This window comes from Electrona antarctica, assembly GCF_951216825.1.
Source record: "Electrona antarctica genome assembly, chromosome: 19".
Lineage (NCBI taxonomy): Eukaryota > Metazoa > Chordata > Actinopteri > Myctophiformes > Myctophidae > Electrona > Electrona antarctica.
Window position 1 is genome coordinate 19,935,027 of NC_136800.1, and position 14,052 is coordinate 19,949,078.

General features: G+C 40.9%; 1 long non-coding RNA gene across 1 annotated transcript; it reads right to left on the minus strand.

Moving 5' to 3' along the window:
- Positions 1–1,065: 1,065 nt before the first annotated feature.
- Positions 1,066–13,555, minus strand: LOC306943374. Its single transcript, XR_013792392.1, has 4 exons — positions 13,479–13,555; positions 12,187–12,510; positions 10,093–10,374; positions 1,066–2,697 (listed from the first exon to the last, which is right to left on the minus strand). It is a non-coding gene; the product is annotated as an uncharacterized lncRNA (long non-coding RNA).
- Between the last annotated feature and the right edge of the window lie 497 nt (positions 13,556–14,052).

A 14,052-nucleotide genomic window follows, 5' to 3' on the forward strand; every position in this document is an offset into this window, starting at 1 on the left:
GAATTTATATTAAATATAGATGTGTCACGGTGGTCTGAAACTCTTTGTCATGTTTAACATGAAATACCACTTCCTGTTGTTTTAGCACCTATGGCGTAAAAACAGTTTCCTCTATTGTTTCACTGTACACACGCACGGATGCATGCACTCACACGTGCGTGCGCATGCACACACACACACACACACACACACACACACACACACACACACACACACACACACACACACACACACACACACACACACACACACACACACACACACACACACACACACACACACACACACACAGGATGTCAAAAGCAAATTTCATAATAAATGTAATTCAGTTTTACCATATTTCCTTTTCTAAAACTATTCCCGATTCGTTGCACTGACTATCTTCTCCCAAAAATACACAAATCCCAGTGGACAGTACAGTCCCTCACGGTGTTCCCCCCAGCCGACTGATCATCAGTGACTGTGGTTCAGAGACCTACCACATAGCTGAAAACAATGACTATTGCATGAATCCATTGTCTCTCACACACCTGAGATAGAGGTCTCACCACAGGCTTTCTAACTAAGACTAAGATTTTTTGTATTACACGTTTTCTGAAATTATATGTTTAAATATGCATATTAGGTATATGGGCTAATTTGCATACATTTCGGGACGATGAATTTGAAGATCGGATAAAGCCAGGTTCAAAATTATTGTTTCATTTTTTTGACATATTAGAGACAAAGGAAATTAGATTTTAGATATCTAATTTTTTTAGGAATAAAATGTAAATGTAAATCAGGCTATGAGTGATATATCAACAAACCCTTCTGTAAAAATCTGCAGGAACTGGAAGGTTTGGTGTATGTGAGTGCAACTGAAGTGGAGATTCTTTGTCCCAGGTATGAGGAAAACTCATTTTGAGAAAACGGCCTTTAAAGATTTGTATTGTAAAATTCCAAAATGGTTTATTTGAAGCCACAATTTTGAGGGAAAATATCTCATCCAATACTTGGCAACAACATATCATGCCATATAGTATATAATATGGCAGGAGAGTCTGTGATGTGTTTAAAGGGGTTTCTTTATTGAAGTAGCAGTATTATTCATCCAAGATCAAGTACTGTATAACATTTTCTTACAAAATAATTTGGTACTTTCATTTACTGTGGACAGTGTTTCTGCTAAAACCACAATAATTATTTTTATCACATGTCCGGAATATACTTTGTTTGACTCATATCTGTTACTGAATAGTCCAATGCTGTACAATTTATTTATAGCAATGAATAAACATAGTTATTTAATACACATTTATTTCTGTGAAGCCACATACATAAAGAAGTATTAATGTATATGAAAAAAGTCCATGTCAAACATTTAGCAATTGCTGTAGCTCAGTCAACAGAATCAGTCAACATCATCGTTTAACATCACCACTACTATTAACAAATAATATAATTCTAAAGATAATAATGACAGTTTGTATATAATTGTATCACTGTTAAGTAATGCTGTAACTGTATAATAATAACAAACACATTAATGTAGCCGACATGAGCTCTGGGAAAGTAAAAACTAAAAGTCTCAATATACAAAGCATAATAGCATAAAACCCACTCTCCTGTTTTAAGAAACACTGGACTTCCAACATTCTATCACTATTCTACTCTAGTGAGTTATATGATATTTATGAACCAAAAACGTCCATATTCAATATGCATTGATATTGTTAAATGTTCTCTTACCACTTAAAAACAAATGGCAAAAATAGCTGTTCCACAAGCTCACAATGCATTGTGAGCTTATTGCGGATCGGCTTTGTGAAACTTTTAATAAACAATTTGAAAATATTGTATAGCCTAATGCAAACAAACGTAATGTTATTTTTGTTTGGTTAGGAGGAGAGGATCTATGTCAGAGGTGCCCACACTTTTTTGACCTGAGAGCTACTTTCAAAATGACCAGCTCAACAAGATCTAATGACCAAAATAATTATTATCCCTTTGCTGGAAATAGTTACATAAGACATGCACTTGGAACAGGAAATAGAGAGGAGAAATGGAATTGGTAGGTTTTCTTGTATATAACTTGACGTTTGAGCCATTTTTTATCAATCAATCAAGTCACCTTAATTCAAGTGATATTTTAGGGAGATCACCTTGCATGTGGTCTACCTGCAGCACAGCCTTTGTGATCTACTGGTAGATCACGATCTACCTTTTGGGCACCCCTGATCTAGGTGAATCATTTTGTCCTAGACAAGAAAAGGATCAACTGATAATAGCTTTGTCAATCTCATATATCATAATGATTTGTTATGCAACATTTTGAGTGACGAATGTTGCATGACAAATGAGGACTGTCATAGAATCTACTTCAGTCCTTTATTTTTTTTAATGTTTTTTTTTTGCGGCTTTCGCCTTTATTTTATATTTTTTATAGAGGGACAGACAGTAGGCTGAAGGGAAATGGGGGAGAGAGATGGGGGAGTGACATGCAGTAAAGGCCGTCGGGATCGGAAGTCGAACCCGCGGCACAACTGCCAGACTCGGACTACCGGCCAAGGTGTCTGGACCACTGAGCCACGGCCCAGGCCTACTTTTCTTTTAAGCGTCTTTCCATGATGTTGACGGTGATGACAACAGACACCATGATGATCAGACAGACGACCAACAGGACACTGGCAGAGGAACCGACTGGTCCGAGAACCCCTGCACAAGAAATCACAGAAGAAGGTAGTTATAGAGTCTCACAACCCGCAACGCTTGGCATGTTCTGTAAAATGTAAAATAATGATAAATCATGATGAAACAAATGAGAAGATCCAGATGAAGACATGATTGTTGAAAGTCAAAGTCATTGATGAATGTCAACCCTACGAGCTGAGCTTGATTCTAAAAAGTCTTCTGAATGCTAATCTCTCAAGAACAGATTTGAACAAAAGGGGGTGCCTTCTTTTTGCTGCTGGGTTCCCACTTCCCAGATAGTCTAAATCCTAACAGTTTCCTGAAAAAAGTATTTTGCTATATCAGTGGTAATCTGAGTTCCCAGAAGTTTTATTTTTCGCCACTAGGGGGGCGAGAAAATATCAGTTGTGCTCGAATGCTTTCATGTCAAGGACACACAAAATTATATGTATTTGGTCATGGACCCCCATCTCAAAATATTTTGTTCCAAGGACCCCAGAAGCAAAGATTTGAGTAAAATAAATAATAATATAATGTAATGTAATGTAATGTAATATATGTGTATATATATACTCAGACTCCCGATACTGAAAATTATCTAATTGTCTAACCACCGACCCGACAAAGGGGGGAAGGGGTCGACACTATGGCAGGTAAATAAAATGTTGGGGTATGTGGAGTTTGCTTTCAAGTTGCCCAAACTGAAAGTGCACATGAGTGAGGAGTCTGCTATAAACACAGCACGAGATATATACTGTAGCTAGATAGCTATAAACACAACACGAGATCACAACACTGGTATTGGTATTCGATAACGGTGTCGGTAACAGTACAAAATAAATTATACAGAACATCGTTGTTATATAAAAAGAGTAAGCTATAGTATATCTGAACGGAATAATATAACTTTCAGTTGAGGAGAAATACGTGTGAGGTCATGTTCAATTTGGCTGCAAGGTTGCATCTACCAAAGTTGACTAAATATATGTTAGGAATGTGAATGTAATTTAGTACGTTTATCGTACCTGAAGCTGCTATGCAGATGAATGACAGTGCTTTTTGCTCCAAACAGCACTGTCATTAGTCCCCCAAACACCATCACGTTGGATGGAGTAACCATCGAATGGGTGATGCTTTACAAGTATCTTGGGATTTGGTTGGACAATAAGCTAAACTTCAATCATCACATTGATGCATTGGCCAAGAAGCTAAAATTCACTTTGAGCTTCTTCTATAGAATGAAGTCCTGTTTTTCTTCTGCCTCACAAAAAAGGCTGGTCACTGGCCTTTTCATGTCGCAACTTGATTATGGCGATGTTGTTTACCGTTTCGCCTGTTCCTCTGCTTTGGGCAGACTTGATCCCCTTTTTCATGCTGCTTTGAGATTCATTACCAGCTCCACCTATAGGACACACCATTGTACTCTGTACTCCTTAGTAGGGTGGTCCTCCTTAGCATCTCGCAGGCTGCTACACTGGTATACTTTTATCTACAAAGTCATTCTTGGTAATTCCCCTTTTTACATTAGTTCTAAATTCGAACTAGTCCAAAACTCGCTCAACCTCAGATCAAATGCCTGGATGCGCTATGTCGTACCCAACACCAAATCTGAGGCAGAGAAAAAAAAACCTTGCGTTTTTTGGGCCCTGGGCTTGGAACGATCTACAGACCAGATTAAAATTGGCTTCCTTGATCCCCCTAGTGACTTTTAAGAGGCTTGCCTCTGGCATACTCTCCAGCCATTGCTCCTGCTTTGATGAGTAGCAATTTGCGGTGTTCTTAGTTTTATATTAGCTTAGTAGTTTCTTGATGTATTGTTCTTATTAGTCTCTTTTAGTCTGTACTTGGTTTAGTGGTTAGCTATTTAGACTCTCTCTGAGTCTCCCTGGTAGTAGGTTTTTGGTATTACGGATGTCATATGTTTGTCTTGTCATGTCCTGTATTTGTTGTTACTGGCAGAGCTGTGTAACATTTATTTGCCTCATCTCTTGGCCAGTGCGCACTTGTAAAAGAGACTTTGGTCTCAATGTGATTTTACTGGTTAAATAAAGGTTAAATAAAAATAAATGAGGAGTCCCACTACCATAAAAGCAGACATTCTCAACGTCAAATTACTGTATGTGTACGATGTGCTTCTGAATTTATATTAAATATAGATGTGTCACGGTGGTCTGAAACTCTTTGTCATGTTTAACATGAAATACCACTTCCTGTTGTTTTAGCACCTATGGCGTAAAAACAGTTTCCTCTATTGTTTCACTGTACACACGCACGGATGCATGCACTCACACGTGCGCGCGCATGCGCGCGCACACACACACACACACACACACACACACACACACACACACACACACACACACACACACACACACACACACACACACACACACACACACACACACGTTCTTGTGGGGATGTCAAAAGCAAATTTCATAATAAATGTAATTCAGTTTTACCATATTTCCTTTTCTAAAACCTATCTTCTCCCAAAAATACACAAATCCCAGTGGACAGTACAGTCCCTCACGGTGTTCCCCCCAGCCGACTGATCATCAGTGACTGTGGTTCAGAGACCTACCACATAGCTGAAAACAATGACTATTGCATGAATCCATTGTCTCTCACACACCTGAGATAGAGGTCTCACCACAGGCTTTCTTGTTCTCAGTGGACACATGACGGGCTCCCTCCCTACAGACACATTGACACTTCCCTCATTAATTATAATTGAGACACACAGTTCAACTACTGAAATAGGCTACTGTTTGTTGATTTTGGCTAACATTACACTGAGAGGATAAGAAACCACACAGTATTATATTGAACATTCTGTACACACGTGTGCACATGGACGCATGAAATAAACTAAACTAACTGCTTAACATGACAAGTGTAGTAGATTGATTGATTGAATGATTATTGACTGATGACACAAACCATTTGGACTTGTGGTGCGGTGTGGAGAGTGCAATAGGCCTTCTTAAATTGATACAGTACATTTTTTCATGGATACTGAATATCCACATGGAATGTCAATAAAGAAATAATACAAATAAAACACAATTAACATCATGAGGGCAGGGGCTGAAACCCCCCATGTGCCCTATTTATACACGTAACTACCCTCTAGTCTCTCCAGACAAGGCTCTTGCCTCGCGTCAAGGGCTCTATTTTTCCTTTACTTTTTGCCGATGGGTTCTCAGATTGGTGACCCTCATACACCTTCTGTAAAGCTGAGGCACAGTGAAGCTGGTGTTCCAACAGAGATAAGCCAGCTACAAAACCGGGCACAGACCAAATACATAATTCCAGTAGTACTGACTTTCTTTCACATGACACAACGTCCATCTCACCACAAAACTCAACACTTCAGACATGCACAGGAAGAAAAGGAACCTCTCAAGCTATGCAGACTCATCACAGCCATATACGGCCAACCGATCAGTTAACCTAACAGGATGTCCTGGACTGGTACACATTGTGACGAGAAACCGTCAAACCATATGACTTCCCTTGTTTTGCAGAGAAAGTAGGCTATGGACGGAAATTGTGTGGTAATGGGAGCTAGCACCCATCTGGCAATTCTTTAACAATTACACTAGCATTGTGGTTATGTCATTGAATGCAGGTGCTGGCTGGCCAGGCTGGGGTTTGAAGTATGTAGGTGAAATTAGCTATACCAGGATGTACCAGTAATTTACAATTAAGGACGAGGTCGCTCTGAAACAACAGAGCTTAAGCACAGTTAAGAAGCAGGATCGAGTTAAACTATTAATCTGGTGTTTGAGATCAGCTGTCCGGCTCCATATATTGTGGCGTCTCCGGCGACAACCACCTGCATACCACCCTGGGCAAGACCTACGCTGAAAAGACTATCATCGGAAGTTGCGGGATTTTAGCGGAAGTATCTCCCAAGGAAATGACGTTGATGCTTTACAAATCAGTTTACATTCTCCGCGAATGAAACAAGTGTTGTGATTGGTCGGGAAAATATCGTATCCGGGGGAAATACATCTGATGGATGTTCCGGAGGATACGTCCGCCGATAGCTTCTTTGCCTTACGTTGTGACCAGGCTCTTCTTTTCGCAGAAAAGTAAGCCTGGGACCGAGGCTACCTGCATACACAGTCACACGTTGCCATGGCAACCAGTAGCGCGCCACTCAGACAGGCGCGCAGAGTACAGAGAGCCGCTCTAGGCATCGTAGCAGAACACGCCTACCTGCCCAACCTCCTACTCGGCCAGCTGACACTAATGCCTACTCGCCAGGTAACCACACGCACCTGCGCGTCTGAACCACTATATAACCGCCTGCCGGCTCGCGGGTCAGAGCAGGTTGATTCACCACGCAGGGCGACTAGACAGACAGCACGCTCGTAGCAAAAGCCTTGGGTGGTAAGTGAACAGAGCTATTCCTCCCCGCCACCATCCACCACACATGTCTGTATGGCTATCCGAATACTCACTACTCTGTCCGTTCACAGGCTTTATGGAGCAGCAGCAATAAACGCGGACAGCAGCAACGCGAGCAGCAGCAACAGCAGCGACGACAGCGGGCCGGACGCCGAGGCGGAGGAGGAGAGTTAGCCTGGCTAATAAGCCAGACTAATATCACACAACACTGTCGCGGTATATTAGTCTGGGCTGGCTCCACTTGGATTTCATTTCCCGGGGGGCGGGTTCAAACATTTTCTCTTTGACGCAATTGGTCAGAGCTACTGTCAGTCAAAGGTCTCAAGCATTGAACGTCACTGTACCAAAGCCCGCCCATATTGCATACCGTGTCCCGATTGGCCCGACCTGTTCTCGGTTGTAGGAAAGAGGCGTGCTACTGAGCCTCGCCAGACCATAATCCGCTGGCAGGCAATTTTTTTTTTGCCAACGGCTGATTCGGTCTGGTTTATTAACCAGGCTAGAGGAGAGTGACTAGAGGACCCCTCGTTCCTCCCGGCCGCCTACCTGCCACTCAGGTTGTACGCCCCCTCTTTCTCTACTCTGGCATATAGAAGAATGTTGAAGATCACCATAGCAACCGAGCCTGGCCAGCCTTTGTTTGAGTGTCGCTAAACGGGCACCGCCCCTTTGTTATTCTGACGCGCTCTGAAAGAAGAGAGCGCACCTTTGTGAAGAGACTTTAGAGAAGCCCGTTGTTTGATTTGGCTGAAGAGTGAGAGGAGAGAACGTTTGGGCTTAGACCCCGCTACGGAACTGTCTGTTGGCGAGAGAGCGCCACCCGGCGAGAGAGAGAGAGAGAGAGAGAGAGAGAGAGAGAGAGAGAGAGAGAGAGAGAGAGAGAGAGCGAGAGAGCGAGAGCGAGAGAGAGAGAGAGAGAGAGAGAGAGAGAGAGAGAGAGAGAGAGAGACTTCTCCATGTATGGCAATGCTGGGTTTGATTAGGTCAGTGTCGTTATCTTCATGTATGGAGATCTAAGTGATGATAGTCAGCTCCATATATGGAGATCTAAGGGTTTGATGAGGTCAGATCAACATGGAATGAATTCTGTACTGGCCATATATGGAGTGTGTCACTCAGGAGGCGTGACTGATGGACTGACTGACGGGAGATGCAGGTTTTCATAGTAAACTGCGATCTACAGTCGCAACCAACATCGCAATCAAATTCAAAATAAATACAATTCCTGTATATTTCAATTACACACAATCGAACAGTTCAAATACCTCACCCCTTCCTATTTTGTTAGGTTGGAAATTATGGCTTAGGGTACAGCATTTTGCAATGGGCCTGGTCTACAAGATTCGCTACACCACCAAGATACCCACCTGTCTAAATACTTCCTTAATGTCAACGAAGTCACACTCACAACACCAGAGGGAGTTCAACAAACCACATGCAACCCAAATTCGGCTCAAACAAGGGATTAAATTAAGTTCGCTCCTATGCCACTAAAATGTGGAACGCCCTACCAACAGCCATTAAGAAATGTGAATCCCTTGACTCCTTCAAAACAGCTCTCAAAGAGCACCTACTGCAATTCGAAACTGGCCCCCGAAAAAGAAATCAGAATACATTGCAGTCCTGCAACCTTTCAGAATGACGAGGCACCAGGAAATAATTCCCCATTAATATTTCCCATAGGCGTTTCAAAAAGTATGTAAGCCTCGGGCCGAGTCGGACAAAGGCACAAAGCCAACAGCCGAGGTGACAAATCATTTTGTTTTGTTTATTGTCATGATTTGTCAACTCGGCTGTTGGCTTTGTCCGAGGCTTACAGATCTTTAAATAAATACTTTTTGAAACGGCTATGGGAAATATTAATGGGGAATTATTTCCTGTGGTGCCCCTCTGAAAGGGGGCGGGACACTCCCTAGTCCCTGAGCAAATCTTCGGGTAGCCACGCTCCCTCCCCCCTCTACACACACCTGCTGCAAACAAACAGACATTTATGTTAGGTAGTAAAAAGTGTGAAATAAACAACTTAAATGTAACTTTACACCTCATTGAAGTTGAGTGTAGTAGTCTGGGTTGTTAGGAAGTGAAAACTGCTCAGTCACAATTGAATTAATTGTGTGGCAGTTTGAAAGAGAAGTTAATTCATCTTCATAACTAGCCCTGAAGGCTGAATCATGACTATCATAGGCCTACAAGCGACGTCATGTGTGAACCATGGCTACTTCATAAACTACAAGGGTCGTTTTGTTTTCATTCTGCAGGTGAGTTAGCTCTATCTAATTAGCTATCTATGCTAAGCATTAATGTGCGCGCGTGAGTGAGTGAGTGAGTGTGAGAGAGAGAGAGAGAGTTGGGTGGGCGTGTGAAAGGAACAAACAAAGGTGCTTGAATTGCTGTTAAAGCACCGTAAGAAACAGTCTCCCTGTTTAGAAGTATGTTCCCTCAAACCTATGTTTCCTCAACCCAAAGTATGTTCCCTTAGTCCTATCTGTGTTCCAGTATGTTCCCTGAAACATATCACACCACTCATCAATGGCACTCTATCAGCTGATTTGCTCAGGCGTGCATGTTAGAACACATTAAGAGTAAGACGTATGCTAAAATGTGTATTTCCGCATGAGTGATTCACATGTGAAACATAAAAGCAAAACATAATATAAAGTGGGTTTGTGTGAAGACGTCTATCTGGGCGCCACTCCACCGCAACTAAAGAGTGCCAAAATACTCTCCTGCCACACCGGCATAGAGCAGGCCCCAAATTATCAAACACAAACAGGTGAGAAAAACCACACCACTGCACCTCTAAAAATTTGCCCAAGATCGCTGCACGTCTCACTGAGCGGTGAGTCGCTTTACCACCACTGTGTGACGTCGTCATGTAGTTTTCGGTGGTCACCTTATCACCTAAAAGTATGGATTATGAATAGGCCTTTATTGTTAATACACTTTTGAACGTATTAGTAACAAAATTAATAAGACATGACATGAAAAGTGAACATGTTTTACCTGATTTTTTAAGCTGACACAGAGGTGTTCCCTCCTTGAGCGAGCTGACCTCGTTGCTATGGCTACAGTTGATGAACCCCTTAGACATGTCGACAGAAAGGAGACCAGTAGAAGTCCTGACCTGTGAACTTTCTCCTCCCTCCAGAGAGCAGTGTTGGTTGTTGTCACATGCAAAAGTATTGTTGACCGAAGAGTTCTCGCTGCTGCAGGTCACTGTCACGTTACAGGAATCAAGGCCGGAGAACATTGAAACCACTGTCAGATTTACTGGAGACACTCCATCTGGGGGGGAAAAAAATAAGCTTTTATTTAACAAGAGGCTGACCTCAATTTTGATGGGTTTGTAAGTTTGACACACATAAGTCGTACCAGTACCGCTGGAGATAATGAATTAAAATGGTGGGCTTCATGAAAAAGCACAACCCACCACAAGAACACTGGCTTTCCATTTCATATCCATTTAATTTCCGGTCTATGTGCCGTATTCGTATTCGTATGTTGACATGGTTCTTCAAATAAAGAAGATGTGTGACTTCTAATGTGAAATAATTCATATTAGTACATGTGCAAACTGTGTTCAATACTTCTATCTGTGTGAGATACTTCTATCTGTGTGTCATGTCCATGCTCTGAGTCTGAGTGAACTATATTTAGAACAAGAATGCCTATCATCCACTGACCATTTGATATGACAGCGTGCAGAGAGCACAGGCTAGCTAACACCACACTGACCATTTCATCCAACTGACCATTGCCTAGCATGTTGTCTTATCTGTTATGATGATTAAACAAATTTGAGATGTGTATTAGCCAATCGGCTTAAAGAGCAAAGGGATAGAGAGAACTACATGATGTATTAGTAAGGACATGAATATTTCTGTAAACATCTGGCAACTGTAAAGACTCTCAGGATGAGAAGAGAGACTGGTGGGAGAGCGGAGTGAACACCACAGACAGATAGAGCTGGTGCATCTGGGACACCTGCTATGGCTGTCACTGAATAAACGAAAGATGAACAACTCTTCATTTCCCAAAACCCTCATCACTAACTATAAATCTCTGTAAATTAGTGATTCAAGCTGCTGCCTTATGGAGTAGGGGGGGGGGGGGGGGGGGGGGTGAATAACAGATGTGTAGTGCTGATGATGACCCAATGCAACTAGAAAGAAAAGCAGGGATGCCAGTCTCCCAGTCTCCCCAGAGTTTTAATCACATCTGAGCCCCTCTTTTTTTATTTAATTCGGTGCATATACTGTATGTTTTGTGCTCATGTTGATACACTTGTGTACATGTACTGTATATAATATGCCTATGCTTTGATTGTTTGTTTTTACTCTGTACAGCACTTTGGTCAGTCTATGGAAGTGCCAGGTCCACTGTGATGTCACAAAACATCGGATTAGTGGTTCTCCAGAAGCCTTTTGCACTGAACTGGCACGGTTATGTAGGTATGGGTGGGCAATATGCACTAGTCACTATAGTGACTAGTCTATCTAGTAAATTGCAGAAACTTGTGTGTGTCCTTTTTCACCTATACCACCCGTTCTTGGTTATAATAACATCAGATTAAGGTAAGTAAATGGTTAGTCCGTAATTCTCCTTTAATTCTTTCTCTCCCATGTCCGTATATACGTACCCCACCGCTAGGGGACGTTATTTGCTAGGTCCGTATACAGACCCCAACGTATACTCAGTGTATAATGGTTGAGCCCCATGGCAGCTTTTAACATTGATCCGGTTGCTATGCAACGTCTCTGTCTCTGTCCATGGTGGATCTTCAGCCATCCACATTTTAGATGTAATTTGTGACTTTGTGCCGCGTCGCTCCCAACATGTAAACGTTTCTGGCGAGACGTGTTTAAACAGTCTGCCCTAATGCTAATGATAGCAAAGTGTGTGTTATTGAGTGTGTGTATGCATGGCGGGGGGTGGAAACTCCCTCTCTTAAAGTGAACGCTAATGGTGGCAGAGGATAACTACATTTATGCTAACAGCTAGTGGCAGAGAAAGAAATTAAGGAAGACATACATTTTAAACATGACAGAATAATCAAGAGAAATGAGTCCATTTTGTAGATTACATTAAGGAACCTACCTTGAACTGTCACATTGTACTTTACAATAGATGTGTATTTAGTTATAAACGTGAATGCTTCGTAAAGTCCACTGTCCATTTTTGTTAATTTCTTCAACAACAAAGAATAATCTGCCTCAGAAAAAGTAAACTTGCTTTCATTGTACTTTGGAAAGTCTCGGTCTAAAATTTGGTTTTGCAAATTATATTCTAGTAAATTGTCCTCGTTGTATTTCCACAGAAGTCTCCTAGAGCCTTCTATCAGGTCAGGTGTCGGGATGCGTAGATGTACATCCTGTCCCCTCAGAACAGGCTTTTGCTTCACAATCACATCACTGGAGGCCACTGCAAATTAATTATTAGGAAGCATTATAAACATTATACAGAAAATATAATTGTATTCTAATTGTGTAAAATAAATAATATTCTGGGGGCACACTGGTTTGGACGCTGTCTTTGGAATTACTGTAGTCTGTAGATTATCATCATGATACATGTTATTTATTACAGGTGGTTTCTATGCTTCTTTTTTCACATACACAAAACGATTTTAAGGGAAACCGTAGTCAAATCACTATTTGCTGCCTGTAATATTTATTAACATTTTTATTCTGTCTTTTGTTTGACAGTTTGTATACCCATGTACCTTTAAGCAAAATAAAAATAGATGAAATTAAACAAAATAAATATACATTAACATAGGTCTAACTAAGTGTTTATAATGAGGAATAGGAAAGTGAGATTGTGAGATACGGAACAGGAAAAGGTGTGGGTTTCCATTATTTCATATATGCTATACCCTTCTCTCTAAAGTTTTGACTCAAGTTCCTCTCTTCCCATACTAAATAATGTGACCATTACATGGTGTTTCTTCTTAATTTCCCTCTTATAGATCATATTAAAAAAACTACTTGAACTAAAACCCTTCTGGTGAGACCAGTTTTGTATTTATTCTATTCAAATTTAAATAATTTAATCTAGGAGAAATATCCCAGACCCAAACTATATTGTATATGAATGTCCATGTGAATAAAGCTTATTTACACTCTTTAATAAAGAATAAAGAGTGTTTAAATGCATTGTACCCTGAACCCAGGGTGTTACTGTTCAGTTCCATTATTATCAATAAGGTAATAAACCTATGATCTGATCATGAGTTTTTGTTTGAGAAACAAGAGGAAATCAAGAACAAAACATATTCTACTAGTATGCTAACTGTACCTAAATAAATCTATAATGCATCATCTCTGACTAACTTGGGAACAAAAATGTGAAAAACATCAACCAACAGAGTACATTTTAGAAGGTTTTACCTTGCTTTAGAATTAGTAGAACGATCACACACAGGAGGAACTGGGCCTTCATGGTGTGTGCTGCAGGTTCAGGAAATTCTGTTAAATGAGAGCACTTCCTATTTGAGACATCATCATGGGTGCTTGTGACAAAAAAAAACGGAACTTTTTTACTGGTGTCCACTAATGACTATTCATTATTTTCAAAAATCTTGCAATTTGGTGCATTCTGGCCATGGTTTTATTATGGCTGAGAAATTAATCAAAAGAAAAAAATTCGCAATTTGAACTACAGCAGTTTCCAAATTCCAAATTATTAATTAATTGCATTTTATTGATTGATTGTCGATCGATCGATCGATCGATCGAATGATTGATTAAATATCTAATGGAATTGAACATAAGGTACTCCTTCACTTTTACCAGTCTGTTCATGCACTCTGGAACAAATCTAAATGAATAAATAATTATTACAACTTGAAGTTCAGTCAGGACAACTCAAGAATGGATGGAATATGTAGAAAAGAGTCATCCTAGTTATCAACAGCAACCCTCCCCATGGCCTACTCATGGATTGGACCCACTCACTTCCTGC